Source organism: Simochromis diagramma, unplaced genomic scaffold (genome assembly GCF_900408965.1).
Source record: "Simochromis diagramma unplaced genomic scaffold, fSimDia1.1 OVJJ01000483.1, whole genome shotgun sequence".
NCBI classification, from domain to species: Eukaryota; Metazoa; Chordata; class Actinopteri; order Cichliformes; family Cichlidae; genus Simochromis; species Simochromis diagramma.
Window position 1 is genome coordinate 6,036,041 of NW_024386835.1, and position 24,329 is coordinate 6,060,369.

General features: G+C 42.6%; 1 protein-coding gene across 6 annotated transcripts in view; it reads left to right on the plus strand.

Annotated features, from left to right (window-relative positions):
- Positions 1 to 258: 258 nt before the first annotated feature.
- Positions 259 to 24,329, plus strand: part of LOC120731783 (plexin-A1-like) — a 190,683-nt gene continuing 166,612 nt past the window's right edge. For 2 of the 6 annotated variants that reach the window (XM_040029023.1, XM_040029021.1), the window contains exon 1: positions 6,755 to 6,941. The gene's annotated coding sequence lies outside the window, so the exon portion shown is untranslated. Of the gene's footprint in view, positions 278 to 6,753; positions 7,699 to 24,329 lie in introns of those variants that run through there. The other 4 variants (XM_040029020.1, XM_040029019.1, XM_040029018.1 and 1 more) reach the window with 4 other exon arrangements.

A 24,329-nucleotide genomic window follows, 5' to 3' on the forward strand; every position in this document is an offset into this window, starting at 1 on the left:
ACGTATTAAGGTCCATCAGAGGTGAAATCACAAACCGTCGTCGTTACAAATTTGCTGTGTTTTTGTGCTGGCCGTGCTCCCTTGCCACATTCATAATAAGTCTTCGGGCTCGGCGCTCATTGGTGTGAAGCAAACTGTTAATTCTGAGATTTGTGAGCACCTTAAAATGATTCACAAGCTGCAGCAATTTCTTATCTCACCAGTCTTTTTCTCCCACTATGACAGATTGCAGCCCAGAGGAAAACATTCAGCAGATGAGGAGCTCTAACACAGACAGGTGATTCACTTCTAATGGATGTTAATGTGGCAGGCACGACTGAGGATATTCCCAGTGGTGTACACTTACAGCTAATTGATAACTGAGGTCTATGAAAAGATGCACATTAAATCATGGCCAATGAGCCTGCCTATAAGGTTGCAGCAATTTTAAAGAGCAAGTCTCCAGAGTCTCTTAAGGTTTCCCACAACTGAAATGCAAACTGAATGAATAATTAAGGTGGAAGTATTCTTAACTCATATTACCTTACTAAGACATTACGATTTCACAACAGTTGCATAAGCATAATCTTATAATGCATAAACAATTTAACCTCCAGCAATACCAGGTTTCTCAATCCCCTAATGACTTTCTTGATTTCTCCTCGTGTTACTGTTTGATTAGTATCGCTCCTAACAAGCCCAGGTGTGATCCTGCAATTTACTTAAATGTAATGAAAAACAACATTTAACTTAATACATGTGCATGCAGATACAATTTGATTCCCTTAGTCATGAGCAGATGCCGTACAATAGATGTAAACTTTCAGAAGCTTTAATTTAGAAGGGCATTAAAAATGTGCATGTCTGTGGTGTTTACTAATGGAAATGAAGTTGTTTGTTCATATTAGGAAAGCACTAAGCTATTGTAGTGATCACATACATCACAGGTGATGGGTTTTGCAGCTAGTAACTGGAATGCTGTGCTTGGCAATACACTCATGTGAGTGTCTCTTCAGAATCAGCGTGTAACATAATACAAAAGTATACACTGGTGTACTGTATGCAAATAAACTAGGGGGAAGTTTGTCTGTGTTTCATTTATCCATTACATCACACACTGTTAGTTTGAGATCACTGATCTTATCATGTACTCACCAGCCTTTTTTATTAGTTACATCATGTTAGTAGATCTGATCCAGAGCTCAGAGCTGTGTTCATTCTTCATGGCACAGATTCACCAAATGCTGGAAACATTCGTCAGATATTTTGACATGATAGCGTCACACAATTGCTGCACATCCGTGATGTGATTCTCCCATTAAACCATGTATCAAAAGTGCTCTACCGGATTGAGATCTGGTGACTGTGTGTGTGTGTGTGTGGGGGGGGGGTGTTAAGGAGCTTTTTCATATGGTGTGTTATCAACACCCATCGGAAGATGGGATGAAGCGATGAAGATGGTTAGCAACTAGGTAGACTGTAGCATTTAAATGATGTTCAGTTGGTACCAAGAAGCCCAAGGTGTGCCAAGAAAATAACTGCCATTACACCAGCACCAGTGGCCTGAACCGTTGATACAAGGCAGGATGCACCCATGCTTTCATGTTGTTTATGCCAAGTTCTGGCCTTACCATCTGAATTTTGCGGAAGAAATCAAGACTCATCAGACAAGACAATGTTTTCCAATCATCTGCGGTTGACTGTCATGAGCCATCAGTGTAGCCTCAGTTTCCTGTTCTTAGTTGACATGAGTTATTTTTACCTTCCTATCAACTCAAAGGAGCCTAGCAACTCTCCTCTGACCTCTGGCATCAACAAGACATTTTCACCCAGCTCATTGCAGTTTCTAAAATACTCAGACTCGCCTGTCTGGCAAGACACAACCATGCCACTTTAAAACACCTTTCTTCCCCATTCTGGTGCTAATTTGAACTTCAGCAGGTTGCCTTGACCATGTTAATATGCAATCAGCTGTGGCCATCTGATTGGCTGATTAGATATTTGCATTAATGAGCAGTCGAAAAGGACTACCTAATGAAAATGTATATGTTCATCACAGGCAAATGACGGTGTGAATATGTAAGTTCAATGTAATATTTTTCACTCATGAAAGTGGTTGAAGTTTATAAATGAAGCCTAGAAAATCATCTTGTCCCTCCATAATATATATATTATATTTGAACAACAGAGCAAAGAATTCTGGGACAGTTTTGATGAATGAATAGCTTTGTGCTTCTGTGTATCTTTCTGTACTATTAGTGTTGGACTGCGTTATTTTAATGAACACTTCACCTCATTATGACTGTGCTAAATGTTATAATCTGTTCTAACATCAACATCTTCAATTGCCTGAAATAATCAAGGCAGATAGTTATGTTTTGTTATTTTGACTTGGCTTCAAACAGACGTTTCAAAAAGTTTCTGTTTGTGCTGATCTGGCGATGGAGGGCACAGATGGCACAGTTCCATAATGGCCGAAGATCCTCAGAGCTCAAATAGGATTGAAGTGACTGTACAAACAGATCAGACAGGTTTAGCCAGATGATATCCTGTAACCCTGCTACCCAGCAGTCAGCCATCTTGTTGTTAGCCAATTAATGGCTCATTACCTGTTTAGCCCGAGCTGTGCCACCTCAGGTTACAAGGCTACCAAAGCTGCACTTCACTCGCTGGTTCAAATCTGATTAGTTGCGCCTAATTGGCACCGATCAGATGTTTTTTTGGCTTTTATGTACCAAGGATCGGGTTTCATGGGCAGTAAAAGAGATGGCATCGACTGCTAGGGAAGAACAAACAGTGATCTTCTTTCACTTTAAGAGAATTAAAACAAAGTTTTCTCCATCTCTCTTTTATTTTTGTGTCTCTGGAGCACATTTTAATCTGCTGTTATCTGTGTGTCAGGAATAACTGGAAATTCAAGGTACTGTCATTGTATCTGAGTGTGATCATTTCCCTGTGTATAAAAGCAGCCTTTTGTGTTTTATAGACAGAAAAGATTTGAGATCTTTGAATGGATCTGTTTGTGTATATAGATGCAAACATCCTTGCTTGTTGGAGTGTTTGCACAAAACTGCATTTATGTGCGTCTGTGCGATTGCACACTTTGTGTATTTTCAAGGACGACCGGTGCTCTTTTTCACTCTTTTCAAACATTTCTTGGTGTCTTGTTGCTCACTTAAAATATTTGCTCTTCTTGCCAAACTCAGGCCCATTAATACTACATGAATATATATTAAATAAACAAAACAAGCAGAGAGCAAAACAGCAGCAAAGCATCCAAACAGCCATGCGTGCATTTATTTTATATTCTCACAGCTTTCAGCCCAAGCAACTCGACCCGTGCACTATCTAGTGAAGTCATGACAGCTAAGATTAATCAGGCTCATTAAAAAAAATACCACCACTGAGCACTATAGACAAAACAGCTTTTGGTTTGCACTGTAGGTATGTGCACAGAAAGGGCAGAGTTTTTTTGTTTAAGCATATTAGGAGTGCTGTGTCTTTATTTATTACTGTAATAATATGCAACCAGAACTCAACAAACAGCTCAGTGGAAGACAGAGGAAGCGAATAGTCCTTCTGGCTCACATAAGCGTATTGTATTTCATACTACATGAAAAATTTTCCCATGAGAATTTGCACCCGGCCTGAAGTGAACTGGACAGACGTGAGTCACACTAATACAAAGCTAATCAATGTGTTACTGTTTAACTGCGAGATAGAGGTTTTGTCCAGAGGCCTTTCACATGTTAAGTGAGGCTAATCTTTTAGTATTAGTGTGCCCAAACCAATTGTTTCTAAAGGCACACAGTGGGCTTTTTGACTACTACTGAAAAGCTGTGAGGTTTGATAGACTTGGGGGAAATTTTCTGGCAAGTGTCGAAACTCAGCTACTCTTCTATTCTAATGTGCAGGCACGCAAAGGTCTGTGTTGTTTTTAATCAAAAACACACATTGCATCTTCGTCTGTGAAACACTCATTCTCACCCTCTCACACTTAGATACACACACAGCTCGTGAGGCCAGGTGGTGTGGTTAGTGCCAGATCTTGGTCTCTGCTCTCCTGAGTGCAATTGGTAACCTGAGCTGCCTGTTTGAGTAACTCAGTTATCCCAAAAGCTTCCTTGCTGCACAGACATCATGGAAAAGTGCCCAAAAACATGGCTTACCTAAGCTCCTAATATTCACTCGCTCTTCGAGGAATATTGAAATAAAGCTTCGAAGGTGGCTTTCACCATTGTGAAGTTCAATATCATAGGAGAAGAGGAAGAATTAAAAGTTGGTTGGGGTATAGGCTTACAGGGGCAGTTTGTATTGAAAATCTGTCATCAAAGTGACACTGAGTCTAAGTAAGGCTGTGCAAATGTGTCAGCTGATGGGACATGACAGACAGGCTTCGGGCCTCCTCGTTTAATTAGAAGTCTGACTTGTTTTGTGGAGCTCACAACTAAAATCTGTCTGCGATCATCTCCCGGGCAAGTTCTAATTTGAACACCATTCACTGTAGATTTAGATTTTCTGCTCACGACCTGCAGGTATGCAATATCTTGCAACAGGATAAACTGTGCCTGTCAGGGCTTTAATGTCAACCGGTTGTCTTGCAAATATTTGTTGTCACTCTGTCCACTCCTGTCATCACCCCTATCTTGTTCCCACACAGTACTGCCTGGGTTTCCCCCCCTCTGCTGTCGTCTACTTCGAATGTAATCTTTTCCTGCGTCTGCTATTTGTTTTAACTTGAAGTGAGAGATGTGTGCTGTGAAACATATTTATGTAGGTAATAATAACTGTGATAATAATGACTTTCACAACTGTGATTAGTTGTGATTGCTGGAGTGGTAGTTGAAAGTAACAATGTCCATGATTATATTTTAAGTGGGCTCCAGATTTTCTTGTTCTCTTTGTTTTATGTTAATTAAATATAATTAAATTCAACTAAAGTCATTTCTTTATATTTTACCAAGAAAATGGGGAATTGGTGCAGCGATTCACTGAAACTTGTGCAAACATACATGGAAATAAAGTATATAGGGTGAAAACTGAGTTTTTAACAGTTTGCATGAGCTTGAAAGTCAACATTTATTCTTAAATATAGCACAAACTTTCTCAGAAGAGCTTTTTTGTCATTGCTTTATGTAATGTCTTGATCCATGCTGAACCTCCTCCATATATACTCATGATCATTTGAACCAAAAACTGTAATTCAGGACTCCATCAGACCTGTTGCCACTGACTTTCAGTGCAGTTCCTGTGTAATTTCCCCCATTTCCCTTCCTTAAGAATAGCTTCTTGGCAGCCACCCTTCCACTGAGACTATTTCTGATGAGGCTTCAGCAAACAGTACATAGAAAAATTGAAGGTCCAGCTGCATCTTTCAGGTCCTGTGTGAGATCTTTGTTGGATTTTGTAATTTTCTTTCTCAAGAACATGACTTTCAGATACCATCATCTGCTGTAAATAGCTTTTTAGGTCAGCCACTTCTTCTTTTGTCCTCCACTTGTCCAGTGTTGTCAGTTTTTTAAAGGACATGCTACACACCATGCTGAGATGTGCCAAGTTTTCAGCTAATAACTCTATGAGAATCACCTTGCTGGTGCAAAAATACTATTTTATGCCTGTCAAACTCAAATCAAATCAAATCAAATCAAATCAAATCAAATCACTTTTATTGTCACATCACATGTGCAGGCACACTGGCACAGCACATGCGAGTGAAATTCTTGTGTGCGAGCCCCACAAGCAACAGAGATGTGCAAACACAACAACACAAACGAGCAAAATACAAGAATGGCCAACCTGAAACTAATAAATATATGTACAATATATAATAGTGTATGCATTTCTGGATGTGTATACTAAATATTTTCCTACGTGTGTGTGTGTGTGTGTGTGTGTGTGTGTGTGTGTGTGTGTATACACATTTTTACAAATTAAATAGTAAAAAAAATAAATAAATAAATAAATAAATAAATAAATAATAATAATAATAATAAAATATATAAAATATACAGAGTTGAATATGTGCAAAACAAGTGGCATTTATATACAGTGTGGAGTGCATAATGTTGAAACTGTGTTATCGTTGGTATTTTTCATATAATCGGCTAAAGAAATGGGAACAAATTACATGCTTTTGTGATAGGCTGCTAGTAACAAAGTGCCTAAAGACAATTTAAAATTGCTGCTTTGCTAAGTCGTCTGCTATGTGTAGTTACAAGACTTGCTCATCCTTTGAGTTATGATCTTTTCTTATGCTTGAATGATTCATAGGTCAGTGTTAAGTCACTTAAAAAAACAAACAAAATTCTCTGAAAATGGTCAGATACAAGAACTGCAGCCAACTTGCAAAGAACAACTTTAAAAGACCTTGCTCAAGACTGCTTTAAAAACATTACAGGAAACTCTGGCTCCTTGGAAGCAAAATATAAAAAAAAATGAATGGTGACTCAAGACTTTTGCACAGTTTTGCATTTCTTTTTAGATTTTTATTAAGTAGATATAAATATTCATTTACAGAGCCTGCCACTACATAATTACCTACAACTGAGAAGGAGGAAATACAGAAAGCCAGATAATTAACAGTGTACGAACATAATAGTTCATAATTACAATTCAATTAAAAACGTGAAAAAAATAGTTTTGCACGTGTGGAAGCTAAGCTTGGCCAAATTATGAATGTAATGTAAAGGTCTCCCCAGCCTTCACATTATAAAGCAGTGGAAGCCCTCTATGGGTTTGTTTGTGTACTGCAGCATCAGCAGGGACAGCGGCGGCAGAGCGCCTCCTCCCTCTCTCCCTCCCTCCTACTCCTGGAGCTGCATTCCTCTCCTCTCCGCTCCATTCACACGCAGGGAGCCGCCGGAGAGAGAGCAGACCCGCTCTGTGACCAGTGTGGAAATGTCCACAAGTTTTGGAATTTAAAACCATGGCGAGGATATCTACCCGAAGGATCACTTGAACCTGTAAGTACCGCGAAAACTCTGGAGCAGGGTTGTTTTCGCGTGGAAGGAGCAGTTTTTGGTGGAAATATTGCGCTTACATTCCCCCCCTTCTGTATTGACACCGTGTGGTGAGTTTGGGGTTGTGTTTCGTCTCTTTTCCCAACGTCTTCCCAGCTCGCGCTGTGTGGTTTCTCCACGAGTTTGCCGGGGAAAAAGGTGGAGGCTTGTGGCTCCGACCAAAGGCAGCCGTGGAAAGCCGTGCGGACGGAGGACCTGTAGAGAGATATCTACTTATTTAGGTGTGCGCTGGTGTGTGTAGACTTGCGTTTCTGTGTTGCGCTGTGTTGAATGTGCGCCCCGGTGTGACCACCAGCCGGATTGGAAACACAGAAGCGCACACACAGGCACACACAAACTGTTAAAACTGCGGATATTTTGAGCTCGCGCGCCGCTTTAGCTAACTCAATTACTGAGAGCATTTTTTCTCTTTAATTGCCTCGCGCTGAACACCTGGTGCTTTGAGAGAAAAAAGGGGATGGTTGCGGGGTTTTTTAAGTATCCGCGGGTTTTGGTGCAGTGTGTTGAGTTTTTCTCTGCCTGAAGCACGGCTGTTGAATTAAAAATAAGAGTTTTTGAGAGAATGGGAAAAGGAGGGGGGGGGAAGCAAACTACCGGCACCGGGCTAACGCGGACCAGCTCGCAGCCTAATCTGGCTCAGAGTGCGCCGGGCGGTTGCATTGCCTCGGAGGAGGAATGCCACCACCATACATAATTACAGGTATTCAAGGGGCTGACACTCACTGTCGCCTGGGTAAATAATCGGGGGGAGTCTGAAGAGTCTGCCTGGCCTTAAACATTTTATTATTATTTTTTTAATGTTATTTATTTATTTATTGCTTTTTATGTTTATTTGACTGCCCCGGCTTTAATAAATGGACCTAAGGGAGGAGTTGTGTTAGATTTCTCTAGGGATCAAGGTAGTACCCCCCCCCCACCACCACCCTTCTAAAAATAAACAAATAAATAAAGCGATTCCCGTATTAGCTTTAAAATAATTAGAAATTGTATGTCGGCGTGATGTGATTGGGCCATTAATCTGCAAACCAGTTTGTGGCAATTTGCGAGCTTTGTTATTCGACGGCAATTGAATTCCTCTCTTCTGAGCAGGGATGGAGTGGTGAGGGCTGTCTGTGGGTGTGTTTGAGTGCGCATCGGTTGTCAGCTATTGAAAATGCTCTCATTGCTCTATCGGATTCTTCTCAGTTCTATTTTTTAATCAAATCATGGTTAACCAAATTAGTCTACCCACCCCGACCCCCGCACGCAGCATGAATTCATTTGGAGCCCGTTTTAAACATGCATTCATGAATCATATTAGATGAGTAAAGGCTTAGAGATAATTTGAACCTTTTTTTCGGGGTGGTGGGGTGCAAGACTGGGGGTTAATGAGAAAAGTCATATCTGTGTTCCTTAAATATTTGCGCGTGGGTGTATCATCTGCACATTGTGGCACCCGTCGGACGATTTTACTACATGTGGCACCCCTTGAGCACCCCCTGGAATAGACAGAGGCGGTTTGTGTGTGATGATGGCATAATTCTGTATTAGAGGTGATGTGACCCTGTTTGGCCTGAGATAGGTGAAGCAACAGTTTGTTATTGACAGTTCAATGAAATGACATGCATTCACATGTAAATACTGTGGGATTTCAACCATGACATGAGTGTTTGTTTAAGAGGTGGTGCCTAGACACAAGGCTTTAAATCACTTAACCACAGGACCAGGGACATCTCACCAGCTGCACAACACAAGCATACTGAACATGTCAAAATCAAAACTGGCATTATTCACACCAGCGTGTGACTGACAGAGAGGAACCAAAGGCATCATTGACTTTTTTTGTGTGCAAACAATGACCTTTTTCTTATTTAGCAGCGACAGGGCTTGAAATGACAAAAAGCTCAGTGTAGTTCTCCTAGTGACAAAAAAAATCTTCAAGTGATTATGGATATAATAATATGCTCATGATTACACGTGTGCATGTTTAGACATGCCCAAACAACTGCCTGTTTTGACCCTAATCTATGAGAAATGGGAGGATCTCACCTACGTGATTGTTTCTTTGTTGTTTCAAAAAGTCCCACTAGTCCAAATGTCATCTTGTACGGCATTAACATGAAAGCTGGCAACCCAGCCAGAAAATTACAAGCAATTTGCCTCAATCTTCCCTAATTATGATACAGATCTGCCCCACAATAGAGCAGCAGTGTCGTGAATTTTCAAAGTCTGCCCTGTCCAGTCTGCCTGCTGCCATTTGCCGCTATGAAGAGTAAATCTGTGATGTCCAAACTTTGGAATTCGAGCTGACATGTGCTCTTTGCACCCCTCTAGTCCGGCCTTTGTGTGGCTCCCCCCACGTCGCATTCCTCCGGACGTTTCAGTGAGCGGCATATTTAAGGTCTAATTAGATTGTAGATGGATGACGAAGCAGAGGGGTTGCGCTAAAGTGAGGACTGAATTGCATCTCGGCATGCTGTAAGACTGAGCTTGATATATTTTTGCTTTACTGCTTATATTGATAGAGGATTTTAGAAAAGGAAATAAAAACAAGGATTTGAAATAAATTCCTGCAGACACACATGGGACTTTCTCAGCTGGAGTGAAAAACTACTTCACTGGGTTAAGGAAATTGTTTATATATGGGAAAAGACTTTCACAGTGTAACTGTATTCTTGAGGGTATGCTGCACTATGATTCATGGCTTTCATGCAGTGGGCAGATATATGCACTGTGTTTGCACTCACAGTTTGTAGTCTGTGTGTTGCTACACTGCAGAATCCAGGTCCTTTTCCGGTGTTCCTCAATGTTTGACCAGTGTAACATCCTCAACTTTTAGGCATTTCCTCCTCTCTGCCTCCACTTTTCTGCTGCTCTTCCTGGCTCCAGCCTCATGCTGCCACTCAGACTTCCTTTCCTAGTCCGTTCTTGCCACTGACACCCCCCAAATCGAACACTTTCCCTCCTCTCCAGCAAAGTTACACCTTGTCAGGTTGCATGCCTCCTAGAGAGAGACTGTGGACTAGCAGGCCAGGCTTCTCTGTCTGTTTCACAACTGGCTCCTCGCTATGTTTCATTTACGAGATGGCTAGTCTTCATTGTTTGCCAGTGCCTGTCCATTGATGCCCCTTTGGCTCAGTGAAGAAGCGTTTACTACTAACTGAAACGGGATCCCCTCTTGAACTGAAACAGTGGTTATGTCAGAGAGTGTCATGTACACCGTAGTGTTAACTCTGCCCCACCCCCCCATGTGTGACTGAGGGCTTTTTTGGCTCAGCGATGTTGTAATGCAATATCTGTTTTCATATCACAGCCGGTGGAGATGGCATGTTTTTATTACATGAGTTTTCATTTGTGTCAGTCTTGCTAAAGAGGTTAGGCAGAGAGGTATGTTGCCTGCTGGGTTCTGTTAAACTAATGTTTATTTATTTATTTATTTATTTATTAAATTCGTTGCACGTCTTGATCTTTTCTTCCTTCTTTGCTTCCGTCACGTCCTGCCCAGCCTCTCCGTCGGTCACCTCCCTATATCTCTTTCTGAGGCTTTCCCTTCCTGTCTTTCCATCAGTATTTTACTTAGGCTCTCCAGGGTTTCTGTGATGCCCTGAGGTGAGGAGCCACTCAGCAACAGCAATATTAAAAAGCACGAAAGAGGGTCCAGCGGTAGGGCTCTACCCGAAGGCCATGCTGTGCGCGCGCGCGCACACACACACACACACACACACACACACACACACACACACACACACACACACACTCACAGCTCTCATGGTGCTAACACCCTATCCAGCCGACAAGCCTTAATATGAAATAAATTCACTCGCCAATACCTGGCGGGCCTGTCTTGACTGACTGCTCAAATAGGAATGACCTCCATTTGGCCCAAATAAGAAGCTGGGATTGAGAGTCAGTGGGCGGTGTTGAACTACAAAGTGCTGGTGCATTACGAATCATATCAAGAGGTGAGTTTGCAGGTGAGCCGGCAGCATAAACCCTCATCAGTGCCAATCAGAGGCAAATTTAAAGGTAGACTGAGCTATCTGCAAGCTTCATCAAAGTTTTTGCAAAAAAAAAAAAAAAAGGGTGTGGGAGGGGAGGGGGGTGATCAGGTGTGACAGCTTTATTTTGGTCTTGGGGAAACTGGCTGAACTAGAAAGGATGCATAAAGTGAGTGGTTGTGGAATTTAAATGAAGGCTCGGGCTGTACTGTTTGATGCTCTGACCATTAAAAACCCAAAATCCTTGTTGCATGCCTTACTATAGTATAGCTGATTCAATATGACCACTGTGAGCAGAGCAGAAATGTCTGCAGTCTGAAAATGGCTTTTTTCTTTCTTTGAAGAAGGCAGCTTTAGTTTCTCCACCGTGCTCATCCAAGTGAACTGTCTGTTATGTATAATTAATTTTCTCCTCTCTCCCAGTTTATTTTTATCGCTCACTTTTAACTGTTTCTTCAAAGGACCCCTCCCCCGCTTCCGTCTTCCTCAGTGCCTGCTGAAAGTGACAGCTGCTCGGGTACAGGGACGCTTTTTGAAGCAGGCACTGAAAAGGCCACTCACTCAAGACAACTCGGAATAGAAAAATCTCTGCCGTTCTGACAGTATCAAAACCACTCCTGCTAATCTGGCTGCAAATTGAAAGAAGCTCCAGTGTTAGTCTGTGCTGCATGTTGGGGAACAGAGTTTACATGGCCCCCTTTTTTGTTCAAAGATTTGTTGGTTGGTTTGCTTACAATGCAAGGCAGAGGGACAAGACTGACTTAAGTAGGGCAAGAAGAAATTTTGTCGTTCACTGTTATGTGCATACTCTCATTTCTCGAGGACAATACGGCGATGAGTTTATTTTCAAAAAAAGTCAAATTGACAATCCCTCATTTCATTTGTGGGAAAGACTCATCCCAACCAAAGCGAACCAGTGTCATTGGCTGTATTTGACCCTCAACCCCCAGCATGTCACTACTTGGATTGAGTTACAGTCATTCCGAAGGTCCCAGCGATGCAGAATTAAGCTCGTTCCACTTCTGACCTAGTGGCCTTGTCTAGAATCCCACGACACCTGCAGCTAGTGGGCACAACCTCAGCATATGAGGCTTCCTACCTGGCAGGCTAATGCTCTTGTCAGCAGTCTGTCTTCCCCCATCAGACACTGACTCAGACGGGCAGCTTGGGTCTGATTGTTGCAGACGGACCAGAAAAAGAAAAAAGGTTTCTCTTGTTGCTTTTTCGCTTATGAAAAGAGAGCGAATCTGGTATTGATCTGGAAATCATCATTCCTTCCTGTAATCTCATCTCATGTCATCTATATTGTTTAATAATTTTATTGATGAGGTGTTCATCTGACAGGTTGAGTTGCACTTAATATTTTCCTGGATTAGCATCTGTAAAGTGAGGCTTCCTAGAATCATAGTTATTGTTACTTAATGTGAATCTCAAATTTTTTTCTTTTTCTTTTATGAACAGTATGTTAGAACTGAGAATTAAGTCACAGACATAGAGGGTATCCCACATACCCCTAGTGTCTGCCTTCCTAAATTTACTTTTAGCAGGAACAACCAATTTCCCTAGTTTATAGGGCAAAATTCTAACCTTTGAATGGCTTCTATCTGGAGCCTGTCAGTATAACTGGCAGAAATTGTGTCTTGCGGATGCTGAGATAGTCTCAGTTTAGATGAGGGAGCCTACTGGTTGTTTACTGTGCTCACTAGAGTCTGTCTGCCTCTTCAGGCATGTTTGGCTTGTTAATGAGAACCACTGTGTGAGAGAGGAGGCAGTGCACTGTGGGTGTGTGCCTGTGCATGTATTTGCATTGAGATAAGCAGCACATCGTTGATGTGCACACTGTATAGAGGATGCTATCTTAACATATTTGTGCACGTGAAAGTGGAAAGACCTCTGGTTTAATGTAAGGTAACTCTCCACTGTTGTAAAGGAGATGAAATGGTGAAGAGTTTTCACTGGCATGTAGTTATTGAATGTTTTGATTAATGTAATGGTGCAGTAACTCATAATTGCGTACTTCTTTTTCATCCATCTCAGTCATAGTACCTGCTGTGTCGTTATTGCTGTCTTGCATCCTTCCACTTGCTTAACACACACACCCCTCCTGGTTTCTGTTGTGTTTACCAAGGGGAATCTTAAATAATTCAAATGGTCTGTACTCCCCAGCCATGTAAATAAGACCTAATAGAAGGAAGGCTTTTGAAAAGAGCCACATGGCTGTGGGCTAGCCTGTAAATCAGCTAGATGCCTGTCTGGGCTCTTTATTGTGTCTGTGTTGGGACTAGCAGTAACCTCCATGTTAGCGGAAGGAAGGACAACTCATTCCACAGAGGTCAGCAGTTTGGTGACTGTGCCCCCGAGGCAGCGGTGGGCATTGAAGAAATGTGTGCATATCCATGTAGGACACAGGTAGATGTACCCTCTCTCTAGTCCCTTAGTTGCGTTCTGGTTCAGGTTTGTGTGGCACACACAGACACGCATGCTATGCCTCATAAACCATACACTCTGATGTCAGCACCTGCATGTGTGTTTACCAGATGGAGATAAGTGCTCATTTATTCATTTTGTTTACCAGTAATTTTTTCCCCTGAGTGCTTGGCACTCATTAGATGTCGGCTGGTGCTTTTGGCTAGCTTGGTGTGTGTGTGTTTGTCTGTGTGTGTGTTTGGAGAGGGCAGACTCTTTGCAGAAAACCAGTCAATCATGGGGACAGAAAAAAAGAAAAAACATTTTGCTCTTTCAACATAACAGAAAAAGCAGTTAGCCTTCTTAAATCCGCTATGCTATCCCACTTCAGCTGCAAAAAGAAGGGTAGGTTTTGAGTAGCTTTAGCCTAAATCACTTTGGAGCGCTTCCCAGCTTCTCACCTCTCCACGTTTAACTCCCAGTAGCCAATTTTCTAAAACAGGGCCAAGTGGGACCTGTCAGGTTTTGGGACAAGCTCAATTTTTTTAAGCTATGGTTAAAAGCAGTATTGCTTCTCTTGAAACTCTAGCCCAGATGAAAAATGATTTCTGTTAAAACAGCACTCCAAAAGAACCACTGAAATTATTTTTTAAAAGAAAACTGGAACATAAATAAAAGTGCAAACCTTTTACAGTAAATAGCCCTGTTTGTAGTTGAAACCAGGCCACTTACTCCACACTCCTAATCACAATGTTATGTGTCTGTCTAAGAAATGGTTTCCCGATATTCATGTCCCTGTGCTTATGGTGAAGTTGACTTGTCACATAGAAAATGTAGCCTGAAACTCCTCTTAAAATGGTGCAGAAGCAGGATAGAATATCCTACACCTCCTCCTTCTTCACTCCTTTTTTATTTCCACAGCCTCTTTGTCAGCTTTCTTTGTACCCTTCACAAAGGGTTAAAGAGGGAGAAGTGATGAGTAGCCCACTGAGTCTGGCCTCTATTGTATGTTGGGATTGTGCCACTGCATAGCATGTCGACTATAGACACATGTACATGGGACTTTTCTGATTTCACAGGGACTACGGTTACCCCGTAATACGACGCTCACCTGGTGCAGAGTTATGCAGATATGAGACACGTGTATTTTATGAGCTCACTCAGTGGAAAAATGTTGTTTTCATATTTTTCTTTTGCATAGTATTTTTCACTTTTGAACTATACTGTACTCAAAGCTTGATGCACACTGTGCACCTTAGATCATGTTCCTAGCATTTCACAGCTTCAGAGGAAAGTTTTCGGGATGCTGCAGAAATACTTTGTTTTGCTTCTCTTCTGTCAGTGGAACCATGTGCTTGAGGACTATAAAATCTCATTCCCTCTCTTTTCTACCTTACATACCTTGTTAAGGAGAAAACCACAGACAGCATGGTGTGCAGAACACTGGTGACTGCTCAGTCCAATTCTTTTAGCAGACCTGTGTTGCCTCCATGTAACAACGGCACAAATTCTGGGGGTTCTTTTAAGTTGTCTCTCCGTCCTCGACCACCTGCAGAGAAAAAGCAAACCGACAGGGGCACACTGGGAATAAGTGCTCCAGGCCAGACAATGGCGGACCGCCAGGAAGGGGGTGGGGTGCAGGTTGTAGCCAGAAATAGAAGAAGAGCAAGAGGAGGAGCAGGGCTCCAAACTTTGAGGGGTGGGAAAAGAGAGGTCAAATGTTACAATGATCTGTACTTTGAAGGTGGAGTAGAGCCATGGAGGTTTTATTGCCAGTGCTCTGTTGTTGCTTTTTGCCCATTCTGGGGTGAACCTCTGGGCTGCTACTGCATTATGGGGAGGGGCATATAGATGGGTCTGGATGTGAGCCACGCATTGCTATCCCATGATGTCTTCAGTTGCGCTTGGTCACCTCTGACCTCTTCTTCCAGCAGTTGTCGCATTGGTCAGCAGCTTGCCTGCCCCCACATAAAGTGGCGTAGAGTAGCAAGGAACATCTTTGCTTCAGTGAGTCTGTTTTTTTTTGGGGGTTTTTTTTTTTTTTTTTCAGCTTTTAGATTTTCTAGGCTGGATAATGAGGCAGAGCATGTGACGAAACAGCCAGCAAACACGAAGGAATGCATCAGCGATACCATTCAGCACCGCGTTTCAAATGAAATGGGGTGTGGAGCTTGTGCCTGGTGATGTGCTTGAGCTGGGAGGAGTTGCTTCCTTTCACTCAGTCTTTTCACTCGAGACTGTCCTCCCTCTGCCTCACCAAGATTTCCTTGGTTTCCATTGCATGTGAAGGAATGCGGCTGTTCTGGTTGATCAGCTCAGCTCTTCATTGTTTTCAGAGTGTGACCTCGTTTGGTTCTCGGGATCAGCTTGACATGGCCTCTGGTGCACTTGCAGACGTACTCTGCGTGTCCTCTGACACATGACAAATCGTATTTGTCTAACTGGCACTTCAGGCAATACCAAATGTTAGCTCAAAAACAATGGAATGACCAATAACCAAAACCAGTGGTTACATTTAGAATGGACATGTCTGAAATTTGTAGCTTTTTCCAAACCCAAGTTATCATCAAGTTGGAGCATCTTTTAGTCACTGGCACACATCTCATGAAGACATTTTAAGGAACAAGCTGTTTTTAGTTTTTCTTTCTTTCTTTTTTTTTCAGTTAGACACACCTCATTCTCCCCTCAACAATCACTGCCGCAGTGAAACTTGGCCACAGCACAGACACATTTTCAAAAGTAACCCATCTCCCAGTCTGCTTGTAGCTGCATCAACATAAAAGTGTTTAGATTTGTGAAAGGGCGGGATATTAAGAATCTGAACAAAACGACGCCAGAGCCTGCACCTCGGCCAGAAAGAGCTGAGGGAAAAGAATAAGACAGCCGAGGAATAAGGGAGGGAACTTGGCAGCGCTAACTAACTCGGAACAGCAACAAGACAGCTCGCACCGAAAAATACTAAATAATATTGCTGCAGTGAGCAGCTTTTGTATTCAAAGCAGGGCAAGGAAGAGAAGAGTGGTGGGAAAGAAAGATGACAAAAAATAGAGAGCTGATTCAAACTTTAATTAAAGTCTGAACACAGCACTGGAACAGCTGCTGTTGCTTGTGCCACCCCGCCACACTGGCTTTGCGGCTTTTTTTTTCTCTTCTTTTTTCTATTCGGAAGCCAAACAGATGTTATGAGGGGGTGGTGACTTTATCGGACGAAAGGGTTTGTTTTCAGGGAAGAGGAGGAAATTAAACTCTCCCACTGTTAGAACAGTGCTTTTAGTAAATCATTGTGGACACTGTGCACAGCAGTGGTAACTATGACCGTCTGATATCTTATCTCACGCATTATATTATGGTCCTTTCAGACGAGCGTTAAACTGACTCTTTTAAATGAAGAAAATTTTGTATTTAGAAAGTGTCATGTTCGATTTTCTGTCTTTTTTGTTTAAAGGTGATTGTGGCAGTTTATTGTCATATAGACATTATTACGTCTGTCACGTCATCCGCTGAATTTGCCAGCTATATTCAGCGGAGCCATATGCTAAACTTTCAGGTGCTATTCACACCAGCCATCACTGTGTAGAGTATCAGCCCGCCCCCCACCCCGTGTGATCCAGATGTCTGTCATCATCAGTGTGGTAAAATCCCATTTGGTTGGGCTCGCTCACCTCCCTTATCGGCGTCTGTCTCTTCATCTCTCTCCCTCTTTCTCTTTCTGTCACTCTTCTATGGAGGACGTGATGAAAATGGCTGTTTAATCATGCAGAGAGGTCAACCAATCAAAGGGCCTGGGCCGGGTGATTTAAAGGCCTATTCAGAGCACAGCTGGAGGGAGAGAGAAAGGGGGGTGAGAGGAAGAACGAGAGGGCTACAGAGAGAGAGATGGGCTGGGGTTTGATTGCTGTATGCCACAGGCCAGCTCTCATCCACTTACCTCTGGTCTCATTTCACTAATAATTGTCCCTGATAGATTGATGTTATAGACAGGAGATTAGTGAATGGAGTAGGTAGAGGGCAGATAGGCAAAAAGATGCCGCAATGGCAAGCCGACCTGTTTGTTTGGAGAGTCGCGTACACGCCAAACAGCAGAGGAGACCCCTGTTTTCCTCCAATTAACGGCTTCCACTCTTGCTGCCGAGCGTACCCGTTTCACACAGATACACAGTTTGAAGACGAGGCAATTCTCACCTGAATGTCCATGGGTGAGAGTGACAGATGGTTGGGAGGAGCAGGGGAAGTGAAGACAGACAGAAGTGTTTATTGTGTCCTGTCTTTAAGCCTCGTTTCCACACTCATGCCCTCAACTGCCCCGGTATCAAGTTTATGGTACAGGTACTGATATGCACAGTTAATTCATGCTTCACCATTTATTGTAAACATCCATCATTGCTGTCCACATAAGATACATTAAAGCTAAACATATTTTTTGTTTTAGGAGTTTAACAACATGAAATTTAATACCGTTAAAGTACAGTAAGCCTCCTCCTGTAGTGTAACCTTTTGCCTGCCCAGCGCAAGAATCTTGTGTGTGTTTGTGTTCACAGTGGATTCACAAAGAAAGATTGAAAGGAATTTCCCCTGGTCCTGACAGGGGTATTGCCTGATCAACTTTATTGAATCAAGAGTATTGACTTCAGCTTCTGTTCTCATGTCATCCTGACATGACAATTTTCCACAAGGTGTCCGGTGAAGCTAAATGTTTCAAAGGGACGTCAGTCACTCCTGCCCTGTTTTAATGCTTGTCTCCCTTCAGTGTGCTCACTTGTGTCTTTCACTGTTATTTTATTTTTTGTTTCCAGTGAGTTGAGGATTGCTGAGCTGGTCAGTAGGCTCACATTAACTTTATTATGTGTCTAATTATACAGAGCTGATATTTGGCTGCTTCCACTGCAGTTAAATTAACAACCTGCTAAGTAAATTTTTGTTTTGGGTTCAGTTTGTGTGCTCTGATGCATGATGCTGTCTGCTTCTGCTTTGAAAGTTTCCAAACACTGCACAACTCAGTGCTGCAAAGACACAAATGAGAGCTACAGCGGCCCCGGTTCTTTTTCTAGTTCTTTGCAAAGTTGCAAATATACAGTAATAGGATGATCTCTGCTCACTCGACACGCAAGTTGTCAGAGAGAAAGAATGTAAAGAGAAAACAATGAGAAGTGTTGACATGACTCTTTAGATCATGCTTTGGTGGTGAATGTACAAAACTATGGTGCAACCTGCACGTGACATATGCTTCTACAGAAATGTGACTGTGTCATGCGACACAGATGAGAACAGCTGTGGTTTGTGCCATGTAGGTCAGTAACGTATGTCAATGCAAGGGATTAAAGATGTTTCAGCATGTCAGAATACCATACTAAAACACAGTATTCCACCAATGCAATTCTTTCAGAGCTTCATCGCACTTTGTTTAATGAGGGCAGATTCACTTGTTCAAATTTATGGAACCAGATCCCAGATATATAAGATTAGCATCTATAGACCTAAGAATGCATTCAATGTAGGGAATCCACAAGGCGAATTGCCAAGTATAAATCAAATTTGAGTTCTTCGCTTGCATTAGCACTAGAATGTCTGATGAGAGGCTGATGAAGCAGCGCTCTCGACACTCCAGTACTCAAATCAAGAATCGATTAATCACAGTGCGTAAAATGTCAGAAAATGGTTGATCGAAGTGATAATTTTCTGGAGCCCAAGGTTGAAAGCAGTGGTTGGTTGCTTCGTCTTAAACCGCTGTGTGAAAAAGATCCTAAATTTAGTGTGACACCAAATGGGCAGATGCAGAAAGTAATTTCATTTGAAAAAGCTGGAGTCTGTCCATTGGCCACTCAGCTGTGATTTAGAGCTTCCTTTTCTTTATTGTCTTTGTGGAATCTCTTAAGGACAGAGAAGGTTTGGGGACAAGTTTTCACATCTGCATCGCAGCTGCAATGTTGGGCTGCAGGGATTTTGTTACTCCGTGCTCACCGTGTCTCTGCTTGTGTTTCTGATATAGCCAATGAGTTAGTATTTGTGGAGTACCACTCCAGCAGATAGGTGGCCTCTTGCTCTCTCTCTTATTCTCTCCCTCTTTTTCTCTCCTTTACACACTCTCTCTCTCCCTCTCCCTCCCTTCCCTTCTCTATGACCTTGCGTTGGCGTGTGCTGATGAGCGCTGAGTGGATACACTCATGAGTGGTGTGTGTGGATGTGTGTGAGGGGCTAGAGAAACTGTAGGAGCTCCATTTGTTGTGTAAATGCAAGCCGCTAATTGACTGCCGGGCACGCAGCCTCTCCTTCAGAGGCTGAACCCTGCCCTCCGTCGGGACCCGGGGATCCTGCCAGGGGAATGTTTGCCCCCTCTCTCTCTCTCTCTCTCTCACACACTCACACACTCACTCACACACACACACACACACACACACACACACACACACACACACACACACACACACACACACACACACACACACACACACAAACAGACACACATCCGCACACGCTCCCAACAGCCTCCCTTTCTCTCTTTTCCTCTGCTGGAGCAGGCCTGGCACAGGGCCAGAGTGAGGATGGGCACAGCGCAGGCCTCTCTGTTCTCTTGCTGTCTGTCTCTGTGTCGAGCTCTCTTAATGAAAATATACACTGCATTTTCACATAATAACATGCGCTGTTTTTGAGCACACTCCTTATTTCCATTTTTTAAATAGTCAACCGTCTCCTTATATCATATGATACTAGCTACATTTGATATTTGTTTTTTCAAAGAAGCAGAATATGGGAAATCTTTATGAATAGGTAAAGTCTCACTGGCATTAGTTACACAGACTTAATGCCACAGGAAGATGAAGAAATTGTCACTATGCTATGCTTTAATTTAAGGCTTAGATTTTCTTTTGTTGTTCAATTAGGGCTGAAACCACTGGTCACGGTAGCCATATCAGTGTTAGCCTCAGTGGTAAGCCGGTATGAGACATCTAGCCCAACTGCTGGCTGGCTAGCAGCCCAGATGTCACTTACCCCCCCCACACACGCAGAGGTTTCTGTGTAGCGCTGGCTGAATTTATAGCCTATAGGTTCAGGTCATTCTCTTTTTACCTCTGTCCTCATGGGGTTTTTTTTTTTTTTTGCCTGTCCCAGTCTATGTAGATGCATTTTTGTACATCCACAGACTTTATGCAGCTAAAAAAAAACTGAACTATGCTTACCAGAGCTTTTTGTGCTTAAAGGATTTTCAGTGGTACACATATGCTTCATGTTTTTAGTGAATTGGCTTTCTGCTGCGGTTTCCATGTGTCCACAAGTCTCTAAATATCTGAAGCTAGAAAGTTGTCCCGTACACTAGCTTATTTCTGGTTGCAGTTCCTACATAATGACACAAGAATAGTTTGAGGTGTGTGTTGTGCCCTTGTACCTAATGTTAGACATTCAGTGCTTGGTATATGTAAAGGGATGTGTGCTGGAACCCAGGCAGGAGGCCAGATTGTTACAAAATTACAATGCTAAAATGGAAAAAATGCATGCTTACGCACACAGACAGAACAGAAAGACCTTCCATGTTCAGGTTTTCCCACCTTAGTCCATTGTTCTGTAGCGGTAAACATTTAGGAACACAGAGAGGAACAGACAAACAATAACCTGACACACTCTCCCATAACACTCTGTTTAGACTGCAAACACAAAGGAGTAAGTGAGTGTGTATTTGTGTGTACACACACCAAGCTGCAATCCCTAGGAAAAAATAAATAAATAAAAGGCGAAGTGCAGTGCAGGGCCATGTGACTAAAAATGGGACATTGCTGAATTTACGCCATTAACATCCACATGAAAGCATCCAAATGTCAAGAATGTGACTTTCTATTCCTGGTAATTCAGAAATGCTTAGAATGCAGTAAATTGGCAGCACGAGCTAAATGAAGTCAGTCCAGTCGGTAACCTCGGTTTAATGCTCGTCCATGTTCAGTTTGTTTGATGTGATCTTCACACCCCAGCATTTGATAACGGTATTCGTGAGAGAGATACTTGACTTTAAAAACAGTCCTGTGCTTAAATGTGTTATTTTAGGCTTATTTATTTTGGTGACTGTGAATTACACACAAAGAGACAAAAGGAAGGATTTCACATCAAGCTTAACCACTTGTGCTCTAGAGACATCAACAATAGGATTAGCTGGCCTGCTAAATAACCAAGGCCCAGGCCCAAGCCTATTATACTGCCACAAGGTCTTTTTTTTTTAAAATGTTTGTTAATATAGTCACCTGTTATTCCCGTATAATGAGTTGCTTTTGCACAAACCACTTTACTGACAGCAACTCAAATATGTTCATGTTTCTTAGGACACATTATGGCACTTTGGGTTTTTTTTGTTTTGCTAGAAGTGACTGATAAATCAGCCTTGGTCACATATTTGATTAAATGCCTGCACTTTGCAGAGAGTGTATTGTGCCACAAAGGGTATAGCTCAGACTTGCTGAGAGATTTCTTATTTTTGTTTACATTTTAGGACATGATGAATTGAGTCTGTGGTGCTGTTAGTCACAGTGTTGCCCAACAAGTTTGAATCGGGAGAACAAGAATTTCTAGTTTTTAAAAGTGTGAACAAAAGCAGACAGGAAGATTATTTCACTGTCTAGGAAGTTTCTCACCTTTTACAGCAAATGTATCTCTTGTTTTAATCCCCACTATAATCTCCACCTTTGATCTGCGAACATATAAACTGCTAATAAAACGTACTGAGGCACAAAGACTGTGTGTAAAAGTGAAAGAGAGAAATGATACAGTGGCTGGCAGATTTAATGACGAAATAAAAAGAGGAAGTAAATCTAAAATATGCACTAAGCACAAGAAAAAAAGTAAACAGTAGTGGGAAAAAGTTGTAGAGGAAGGGAAAGAGCAAATTGTGCTTCCTCCCTTCTAGCTATATTAGTAGCACTGTAGCCAGACAATGTTGAATCTGAGTCAGCAAGAGCTGAACTGGGGCCCTACCCTATAGCCCTAGGGTTGCTAGTAACACACACACACACACACACACACACACACACACACACACACACACACACACACACACACACACGCAGACTCACTCAGGCACACGCAGACTCACTCAGGCACACGCAGACTCACTCAGGCACAGTGTCAGACCTGTCGCCCTATTCTCCTCAGCCCTCCAGCTCTAGCCCTAACTATAGCTGTTCAGCCAACCACTCTTAATTAGTAGCTGCTGCTGCCGCCTGCCCTGCCCCGGCGCCACTGTGGTGAAGCCCCAGCCCCACATCTGTGTGCGTGTGTATGTGTGTGGTGGGTTTCAGTACGTGTTTACTCTGTACATCAGCTGCAGTGATGTCTGCATGTCCTCTTAGCAGCGTGCGTTCCTCCTTTGTGATATTGCAGGTGGAACAGGAAGCGCTGCACAGAGAATACTTAATGCTGTATTTGCTCAGCAGACAATGTGGTTATGTGCATGATATTGTTTCGCCACGTGCTTGTCTCTAAAGTCTTTTTAAACGATTCATTCAACTCATGTTGGTACACAAGGGAGCTGCTTCAGAAAAACAGTCATCAGAGGAAAACTCAAATTCTTTCTTAGTAATGCTTCTCAGAGATCACAAGTGCAGAAGAGTAGGTGTGCTTTGAGAGCCTAAAGAGTCTCAGACTGTCAGGAAAATCTATATTTCCCCCATTTCCAATGTTGTGGGAGCTCAGTAGCTGTAACTGCTCAGTGCACATTTTGAGAGATGGGTGTAGAATCTTGTTTCACTAGTGTCCTTGCTGAGGTTTATGCCTGTCAAGAGACAGCCAAGTGTGTGTGTATGCTGTGTGTATTTACTGCTTCAATACGTGTCTGTACTTAAACAACCACAGGAGACAAAAGGCACACTTAAACAGAGAATCTGCTATACTGCAGTTAAAAAGACTGGACTGCATAGCACTATAGACGCTGCACTCTCCCTGTCCATGTTCTCAAACACCTTCACCCTCTCTCTTCCTCATGTGCCCTGTCAAATTCATGATATGAAGTGACACAGAAGGTCTCATCTAAGCTGTGGATCAGACTGACATATTTCTCCCAGAGGACCCACCCCAGTACAAATGCATAGCTGGAATAACTTTGCCAGCCAGCTACCACAGCCACTGCCCTGCTAATCAAGACCATATGAGAGCGAGAGTAAAGAGTAGCTTAGCTTGGTGCAGGAAGCACACACAGCTGGAACCCCCCCCCCCCCCCCTCCCCTCCCCGTTTTACGCTCACTGCACTCGCATTCATATCTGTTCTTGGAGAATCTTAAGCCACAGCCCAGCATAACAATGACCCACATTAGTGGCATTGCTTCCTCTCAGGCAGGATCTGGGCCATGCAGAGCCATGCTTGCTGGATGAACACCTCAAGCATCGCCAGCAATCAACATTTATTCACACACAACCACCATAGTCCATACATTGATGGATGACTTTAAAATCCAATGTGAAGCGAGAGATTTGGTTGTGTGCTCAGCCAGCAGCTTGTAAAATAAATGCTCACAGCATGTAGCCCCAGTTGAGGCTTTTCAGGAATTCTGTCATTTGACAGTACGGCTTTTAAGAGTGTATTGGTGGTGGTCAAAGCAGTTGTGGTCACTCTACATAATCTGTCAATGTCTTTTACTTCATTTTTTTTTATCCCTTCTCCTCCTTTTTCAGTGAATCAGCTTACAGAGAAGCATCATGTTCCAGTGTAGTTGTTAAGCCCCGTATGCAGCTGCACAATATCCCTTCTTTAGTGACAGACTGATTTGTGTGACTACCCAGTTATCAGATCAAAATAAAGACTGCTGGACTGAGATTTAAACCTCCTACATGCCCTTTGCAAATGCAACAAACCACTGACTAGTCCTCAAAACTACACAGCACCCAAAAGTTTGTGCTATTTTTTTTTCTATACAGGGATAAATAACCACCTAAGTGAAAACTGTTATGGTTTTTGTTTGCGTACTCCTTGGTTCTT